The 8,970-nt window shown below is 45.6% G+C and overlaps 1 pseudogene; it reads left to right on the top strand.

The window, feature by feature from the left end:
- The first annotated feature begins 1,231 nt into the window (after positions 1-1,231).
- On the top strand, positions 1,232-8,084 carry LOC133849685 (E3 ubiquitin-protein ligase highwire-like; annotated as a pseudogene).
- Positions 8,085-8,970: the final 886 nt, after the last annotated feature.

Genomic DNA, 8,970 nt, shown 5'->3' with positions numbered 1-8,970 from the left:
TTTAAAAATATGTCAATTAGACATTAATATTAGCTTCAAAATACGTAAATATTAATATCATAATCTAAGGGTTAATGCGCATTTCATTGTCGTCTCGCTCACACTGCTGTGCTGAGACTCTTTCACTCGCTCTCATTGTTTTGTTTAAAGTCGGACAGCTTTTTCCGACGAGACCTTTGTATAATTGTATCATGGGTCGTGCGCTGCGATTCGAACACCGAGCCTCTTCGGCTCATTCGAAAATTCGAAGTTTCAACGCAGCGCGCAGCGTTGAGTTCAGTCGCAGATCAAAATGCGGAGCGATGAGCACGGGCGTATTTTTGTTGCGCTTCTGCTTTCGTTTCTATGTATGCGTGTATGTATCTACGTGCTCGCCTATATTAGTATGTGTATGCATATGAAGTTTTGCAACGTGCTGTTGCCTCGCTGACGAAAAGTAGCTAGCACGTCGTCTCTTTTGATTTGCCGCGACGAAAGTCTCGCAGAAGAGGACAACAACAATTGCTCGCGTTCTATATGTTTGCAGTTAAATGGCACTTGCACAAGGACCGCGTTGGCTCTGCTGATGGTTTGCAAGCTCAACATGTTGTGGGTCAGGGTTCAACTCCCGATCGAGAACATATACATGCATTTTGTTGTTTTTTAATGCGATTTTACTTTTTCATTTCCTTTTAAGTTAGAAGTAAAATTTAATAACGCATTGATTTTGATGCTTTACAAATTCCTCGATGGCGTTCATGACCTGTGAAGCTACGAGCTGGACCGATTGCGCGGTGCAATGCGACGTGCAGTCTAAGCGATCGCCGCCTGCCGAATCTATGCGCTGCAGGCGCTCAATTGTTGCTGCGCAGCGTCACCCAAGGCGTTTGTCTGCACGATCTGATGTGGTGGTTTGTCAGCTCGCTGGCGCTGGGCAGCGTTGAGCTGGTGGGATGGCAAGTACGAGGAGGCCGAACCGGCATTGGAGCATCCTGCTGCGTATGCTACACAGATCAGTGGACGCTTTGGCACATTTGATCACTCAATCGCTGCACATTCTGCTGCAATCGGTTGCGGATCTAACGCTGCATCTGCCGCTGGGATCACCGCTGCAGCGGGTGGCGATTCAATGCTTTGGCATACGCTTCCGGCAGGCCGATCATCAGTTCCTGCATAGTTCACATGTGTTTGGCAACATCTCGAAGATCCTGTCCAAGTCCGATGAGCAGAACGATGCCATGGCCGCGTCCACAATGCTGGCAGCCACTGGTAACGAGATCCACTGCGATGCCGAGCATAATATTGCCACAGCTAGCAATCAGCTCAACCCCTCGAGCAGTGTGCCGGGTGCCAAAGTCATTTGCTACACCGATTTGGCTGGCATGCCTGAGGTGACGGTCTCGTCGCGTCCCGCCATGGCTGAGTCCCTTACGGACAATTCGACAGAGACGTTCTGGGAGAGCGACGAGGAGGATCGCAACAAATGCAAGATCATTGAGCTCTCAATGAGCAAGCTTAGCTATGCCTGCAAATTTGTGCTCGTGCACATCGACAACAGCCGCGACATTCAGGTAAGTTGAAGAAGCATCCCTGATACTCTCTTTTATAGTGCAACGATTGGGAAACTCTGCTAAAGTTTTTGTTTTTGTTAATGATGTGAATTAGTACCCGTAGAAGGTACTGCAAGGGTCGGTGTTAAACAAGGTTAGTACTTGCAGAAGAAATATTGGTGGCCGTTATTTATATACGAATACATAGATAAGAAGCTCGCTTGCTCTTTGCTAGGATCGAACAACCACAAAGTTGTGATCTACATCCGTTCTGCGGGAGGCTGCAACTGCATAAGATATTTTCTGTAGGGGATGATAAAGCATAAGGTCGAAGTGCTTTTAGGTGATTACTGTATTACATTCTTATTGCTTTAAATCGGTAATACATTAAATGGTACTGCAGGAGGACGAAACTTATCAAAATAAGCAAACCCGCTTTGCCGGTATATTGCATCGGTAATGTAGGTAAACTACAAGGCTCTGTTCTAAATTAGTGCAGCAATAGATTGCTTATCACTTGGATATTTTCAGCAGAATAAAAATTGTATAAGATCGGTATGGTTCTTGAAGTGAATAAGGCTCCATAATAAAAGGAACTGCAGGCAATTGTAGTTTGTCTAGATGAGTTGCTTGCTCGGTCGGTAGATCATTGCCGCAATAAGTTAGTAATTCACTAGATCGGCAAACGCAAAATTATGCTTGATAAATATATATTACAGCTATTGCACTATTTGAGTAGTGTTAAGGGTTCGTATTGGCTTACATCGCTGTACTACATTAGGTGCGCTCCAAACTAGCATATCCCATAAAGATAACATTGCAGTAGGTCGATGCATATATAGGTTGATTACCACAAGGTTCTGATATATGTACATTGACACTGCAGGAGGTTGCTACATTCTACATATTCACCAGAGATAGCCGGAAATATACTGCTCTGTGCGGTAGTGGGCTAATTACCGATTCAGAACTACGTTAGGCCAATTAAGTCCTAAATCAATAGCATGGGAAATACATCGATAATTAGGCCCACTTAACGCATTACCTCACTTTCCATTTCTATCCGCAAATGCAAGGTGCTGAATGTGGTGTTTTATGCCGGCCAATCGCTCGGCGATACCAATCTGATCAAATCAGTGGATGTGGATCAGAAGGCATGCGTTTGGATTGCGGCCAAAATCAGCGACGAGAGCTCCACACATTTTCGCCTCGAGCTCCACGGACCGGAGAACACACTGCGGGTGCGTCAAATCAAGCTGCTGGGACTGCCTGGCGGACAACAACAACAACAAGGAGCAGCTGGTGCTGCTGTTGCTGGCGAAGAGTTGCTGGCGGAGCATCGCTCCAATCTGCGCATGTCACACGCAGCACGCATTCCAACAGCAAATCTGCGAGGCGGAAACACTGCGGGTCTTCCGTCTCATCACCGGCCAGGTCTTTGGCAAGCTGATCAGCAATGTGAACGATGCGGTCACAGCCACTGGCGGGGGAGCGGGCGGAGCTGCTGGCTCCTCTTCGGTTCTGGACGGTGGTGGCAACTCCATGCTGGCGGACTCACTTGATCTCCGGGAACACATGGTCGGTATACTGTTCTCGCGCAGCAAACTGTCGCATCTGCAGAAGCAGGTGATTGTGCACATTGTGCACGCCATCAAGAAGGAGGCGCAACGGGCCAAGGAGGACTGGGAGCTGGCCAATTTGGCACATGTGCTCAAGCATCAGCCGGCACAACAAACAACAGCCGCAGCACCTCAGTCAGCGACCACTGGCGCTTCAGCGCTCATCTCCAGCGACAGCAGCTCGGAACGCAGTCGCGCCCCGGACACCTATTGCTTTGAGATGCTCAGCATGGTGCTGGCGCTCTCCGGCAGCGTGGTTGGTCGCTCCTATCTGTCGCAACAGTACGGTCTGCTGCGGATCTGCTCGGTTTGCTGCACACGGGCAGCGATCGAGTGCAGCGTCAGGTGACGCGCGCTGTTGCGTCGCATACTTCCCGAAATAACCCCGGAGAGTTTCGCCGAGCTGCTCGGCGTGCAGCGGCTGCCACCGGCGTGACTACAGCATCGCGCATCAGAGTGCCAGCGACTTTGACATGAGTCGCTTTGGGGCTGCTCGACATTTTCCTGGCCGTTATTGCCAAGTCACCGCAGTTGCAGGTCAAGGTAAAGACAACGTCGGCCAATGCAGCTGGCGGCGGCGTGACGGTGCCAAGTGGCGGCAACACAACGGCTGGCGGAAACATCGGAACGGCAACAGCGAAGTCGGGACAGCTGGAGAAGACGCCGGCATTTGTGCGTCTCTGCAGTTCGTTGGATCTGTCCGTGCAACTGTTGCGTGCACGTCCCACAACAGCGGAGCAATTGGCGACCGCCTCATCGACTGCCTCATCAACGGCGCCCGGTGGCAGCGATCCCTTTCGCTTTGATGCGGCGCCCGTGAAGAAGGAGTCCAAACGGAATCTGAATCAACGCTGGTTCCTCAACGGTATCATCTCCACCAAACAGGCGGAGAGAGCATCATTGGCCTCATACGGGATTTGGCAAGCGTAAGTTACTTGATTTAGTTATTTTATTATACCTACAGCTATGCTGAGACGATGTAGATATGTCCGTCTGTCCGACAATCTAGTATATTTTGAATGTAAAACTATATTGATATACCAAATATGTTATAGTCTTCGGTATTTTTGTATAATAATTCAGTAGTAGTATATTCATATACTAAATATTGCTTTCGGTATATTTATATACTTTTGGTATATTAATTTGGGTGTACTATGTTGATATATCAAATATAGCTTTTGGTATATTTTAGTATTTCTTGGTGTGTTTTTATGTATGGTAGTACTAAATTGATATACCATATATATGGCTTAAGAATATTTTCGGTATACTAATGGGGTAGTACTATCAAATATATCATTTGGTATATTTTACTATTTTTGGTATATTAACGCGTTAGTTCTATGTATTGATATATCAAATACTTGTATAGTCTTCGCTATTTTTGTATAATAATTTCGGGATTGGTATTTTTAAATACTAAATATTGCTTTCGGTATATTTATAAATGTTTGGTATTTTATTCGCTCGCTCTCGCATTCGCAGTCGGACGTGTTTTTTTCTTCCCTCTTAAATTTGTGATTTTTCATTAAATTTCATATTTATTTACAATTATTATAACATTAATTTTACTCTCTCACTTGTATTTAACTACTGATCGTTAAATCGCTGTGTGCTTTCGTGTATTTAGTAAATTATTATCATTTTTCTAAAAATATAACAACAAATTGTGTGGTCAAACTTTGCTTTGCTTTGTTAGCAAAACAATTCTGTTTTCATTGCCGCTGCACTTTGTTTTGTGTATTTTTGTTTACTTTCGCGCTTCTTTTTCACTTGCTATTCTTTTGCGCTCAACGCTGTTACAATAGTTAACTCTCCCTCTCTTTGGTGTTGTTGTTGGCTATCGTCTATCTTGCGTCTGCTCGACCCGCGCTTTACTCTCAGTGCTTGTGCTTTGTGCTCTCAACGCTCTTTAGAATAGTAACTCTCCCTCTCTTGGTGTTGTAGTTGCCTACCTATCTTGCGTCTCTGCTCGACCTGTGCATACTCTCTGTGTTTTTGTGCTCTTCGTAAGTACAGATCACATTAGTTTGCAAATAATTTACCTATTTTGATTTATTTCTTTTTTTGTTTTTTTAATTGGTTTAATAATCTTTTGTTTTAGCAACATGTTGGTCTGCTATAACAAGAAATGCCGGGTGCCAGTTGGTGCCAAAATGGGTTTTGTTTGTTGCTGGTTATGTGACAACGTTGCACATGAAAAATGTGCTGGCTTTAACGGCCGTATTGTTGATTTGATTTCGGCCAAGTCTGGATTGAGATGGACTTGTGAACATTGTAGGGACTCTGAACGCGATATTGCTGGGTTTATACGGCAGACGCGAACTGGTTTTTAAAGATATATTGGCGGGCTTTAAAAACTCTCCGATAGCTTTTCTGCTTTAGATTCTGGGTTTAAGAGTATGAAGCTCTTGACCGAGTCTCCGAAGCGTAAAAGGCCAATACGCGTCTGTCGATTACCCCAATCGAGCTTTCTGTCCCAGTTGATGTTCCATGCTTATCTGTACCACCTGCTGGGGAATTAATGTCGTTTAGTTCTCCGTCCCCTCAACCTTCGGTAGCTCTGGATGTTCCAGATCATGACATTACGTCATTAAGATTGGAGTCGCCGGCTCCGGCTTCGATTTTGTTGCCGACTGAGATGGAGACGGTTGAAGAAATTCAACCATCACCATCCTCTGTTGAGATCGTTAGTGCTGTAACGATACAAGAATCGCCTCCAGCCCTACCTCAGTTGTCCGCAATTCATTAATTGCAGTGCCACCTCTTAAGCAGATTTTTGTTTCAAGGCTTTCCCCTGATACGACATCTGATGATGTTCGGGCTTATATTAAGTCCAAATCCCAAGCCAGGGTTAAAGTAGATAAATTTAATTTCTCGTATGAACGGGAGATTTCATCTTTTAAAATAAGTGTTCCTGCTGAACAATTTAGCATGATGTGCAGTAAAGAGTTTTGGCCGGAACACCTATTAGTTAAAGAATTTGTTGCGAAAAAGAAAAATCGGTCTCCGGTTTCTCTTCCAAATATAGTGTTAATTTAATTTTTATATTTTTGGTATATTAATGTTGTAGTGCTACCAAATATATGTATCCTTCGGTATATTTTAGTATTTTTTTTAGTAATAATATATTTATATACCAAATATAGCCTTATCATAGTCGAGCACACTCGCGACTGTAGTTTTCTCTACTCGTTTTCAAATTCAAGCAATTAACCATACCACGTCTTACTTTTGCAGGGCAAGCTGAGCGAGAAGTGGTCACAGATCACCAAGGCGGCCATTGCCGAGTCAGTGTTGAATTTAACACGCCTCGAGGAGATCTATCGCACGCCGGAGCATTGCACAAAGACGGCAACATTGTGGCTGGCGTTGGCCAGTCTCTGTGCTGCTGAGCGTGATCACGTCGAGAAACTCTCCTCGGGCCAATGGTCAAAGCTCTGCGACACGCGTCCCATGTGCAGCAATCACGACGATGGCGAAACAGCGGCGATCATACAATGCGAGACCTGCGGTTCGCTTTGCGGCGACTGCGATCGCTTTTTGCACTTGAATCGCAAGACGCGTTCACATAAGCGCACGGTAAGTTGTAAAACGTTGAGTCCCCAAAGAAGAATGCATATAATTTTTAGATACTACTTCGCAGGTGTGCAAGGAGGAGGAGGAGGCGATACGCGTGGAGCTGCATGAATCGTGCGGTCGCACCAAACTCTTTTGGCTCTTGGCCCTGGCCGACTCAAAGACCCTGAAGGCGATGGTCGAGTTTCGCGATGGCAGCCACACGATCATTTCCGGGGCCACAGGAGGCAGTCGGACGGTGTCGCTTCTGCGGCCTCACTGGCAACTCGGGTCTGCTGGAGATTGGCAACGTGTGCGCCGATGCCCAATGCCAGGAGTATGCGGCCAATTCCTGCCTGAAAACAAAGCCCTGCGGTCATGCCTGCGGCGGCGTTGCAGGCGAACGCAAGTGCTTGCCCTGTCTGCAAGCATGTGTGCCATGCACGCGAGAATGAGCTGGCCGAGGAGCTGCGCGATCCGAAACTAACCCAAGATGCCGATGACATGTGCATGATCTGCTTCGTTGAGGCGCTCTCGTGTGCGCCCTCCATACACGTAAGTCAGAGACGAAAGAGAGAGAAAGTTCAACAGTATCAACAGCTAATCGTGAATTTCAATTGCAGTTGGAGTGCGGTCATGTGTTTCACTTTCATTGCTGCAAGGCGGTGCTGGAGAAACGCTGGAGCGGACCACGTATCACGTTTGGCTTCTCGCTGTGCCCCATCTGCAAGGCGGACATACAGCATCCATTGCTGGCCGACATTCTGGAGCCCATCAATGGACTCAAGCAAGACGTCAAACGCAAGGCGATCATGCGGTAAGTAAGCAACGGACACAATGCCATCGACTGTAACTAAAAGAACGCATTCCTAACAGCATTAAGTACGAGGGTGTGGTCAAGGATACGGATAGCAAAGATGTCACCCAACTGGCCATGGATCGTTATGCGTATTACGTGTGCTTCAAGTGCCAGAAGGCATACTATGGCGGCGAGGCGCGTTGCGATGCTGAGATCGGTGAGAAATTCGATCCGGAGGAGCTCGTCTGTGGCGGCTGCTCGGATGTGGCCCAGGCACAAATGTGCCCCAAACATGGCACCGATTTTCGAGTACAAGTGTCGCTACTGCTGCTCGGTGGCCGTGTTCTTTTGCTTTGGCACCACGCACTTTTGCGACACGTGCCACGATGACTTTCAGCGTCTCACGAACATACCGAAGAATAAGTTGCCACAGTGTCCCGCCGGACCGAAGGCCAAGCAGCTGCTTGGAGACGAGTGTCCGCTGCATGTGATGCATCCCCCGACTGGTGAGGAGTTTGCCCTGGGCTGTGGCGTCTGTCGCAATGCGCAAACATTCTAGCAACCCGTTTGAAATTGCATCTGCCGCTGCAGTTGCGAACCGATGACGACGACGAGGAGGATGATGATGAAGCTGAGGCTGAAGCTGAGGCTGAGGCTGAGGAGAAGCAGCAGCAAGTAGAGGATGATGATGATGTCGTTGTGGAGGATGTGGAGGCGCTGCGCAGTATTGGCGACGGCGCCGAGGGGCAAACGTATGAACAATTAGAACAAACCCATAAAGAAACCCCCACATACCGACTATATATATAAATACATATATATATAGCAAAGAATAGGCATCATGATAAATAAAATATGCTTACAATACAAATAATTGTAAATTAATGTTTTTTGTTCATCATTTTTTTTTTTATTGTCTTAATATAAATGTCATACGAGAGATGCAATTTTTAGCTATATGTGTACTTGACTATATGATTGTTTATTTATTTATTTATTTATTTATTTATTTCTTTATATAATTCTAATTGTAATTGTAACTCTAATTGTAATTGTAATTGTAATCAATTAACTGCATTTTTTTTTTGGGCGAGAGAACAAATCTCTTTTTGTACACACATGCATAGTTAGCACACACACACACACACACACACACACACGTCCACACTTGGATACACACACCAACACACACACACTCACATAACTTATTCTTAAGTAGGTTTGATATTGGAAACGGAAATGGAAGCGAAAGCGAATGCGACAAAATGATAGGCAATGTTAGGATCTCATCAAGATGATTAATTATACGTAGATGTGAATTGATTGATAACATGAAATACTTTTAAAATGTATGAGAGAAATGAAAGTTTATGCAATTTGCAATATTATTTTTAATACTCACTAGAAACGACAACAAAATGAACCACAAAAGCAAATTCACTTTTATTGTTTCGAAACCATG

This window comes from Drosophila sulfurigaster, unplaced genomic scaffold (genome assembly GCF_023558435.1).
Source record: "Drosophila sulfurigaster albostrigata strain 15112-1811.04 unplaced genomic scaffold, ASM2355843v2 contig_182_pilon, whole genome shotgun sequence".
Classification (NCBI taxonomy): Eukaryota; Metazoa; Arthropoda; class Insecta; order Diptera; family Drosophilidae; genus Drosophila; species Drosophila sulfurigaster.
The sequence above is the reverse complement of the archived record's forward strand: the minus strand, read 5'-3'. Positions and strand labels throughout refer to the sequence as shown.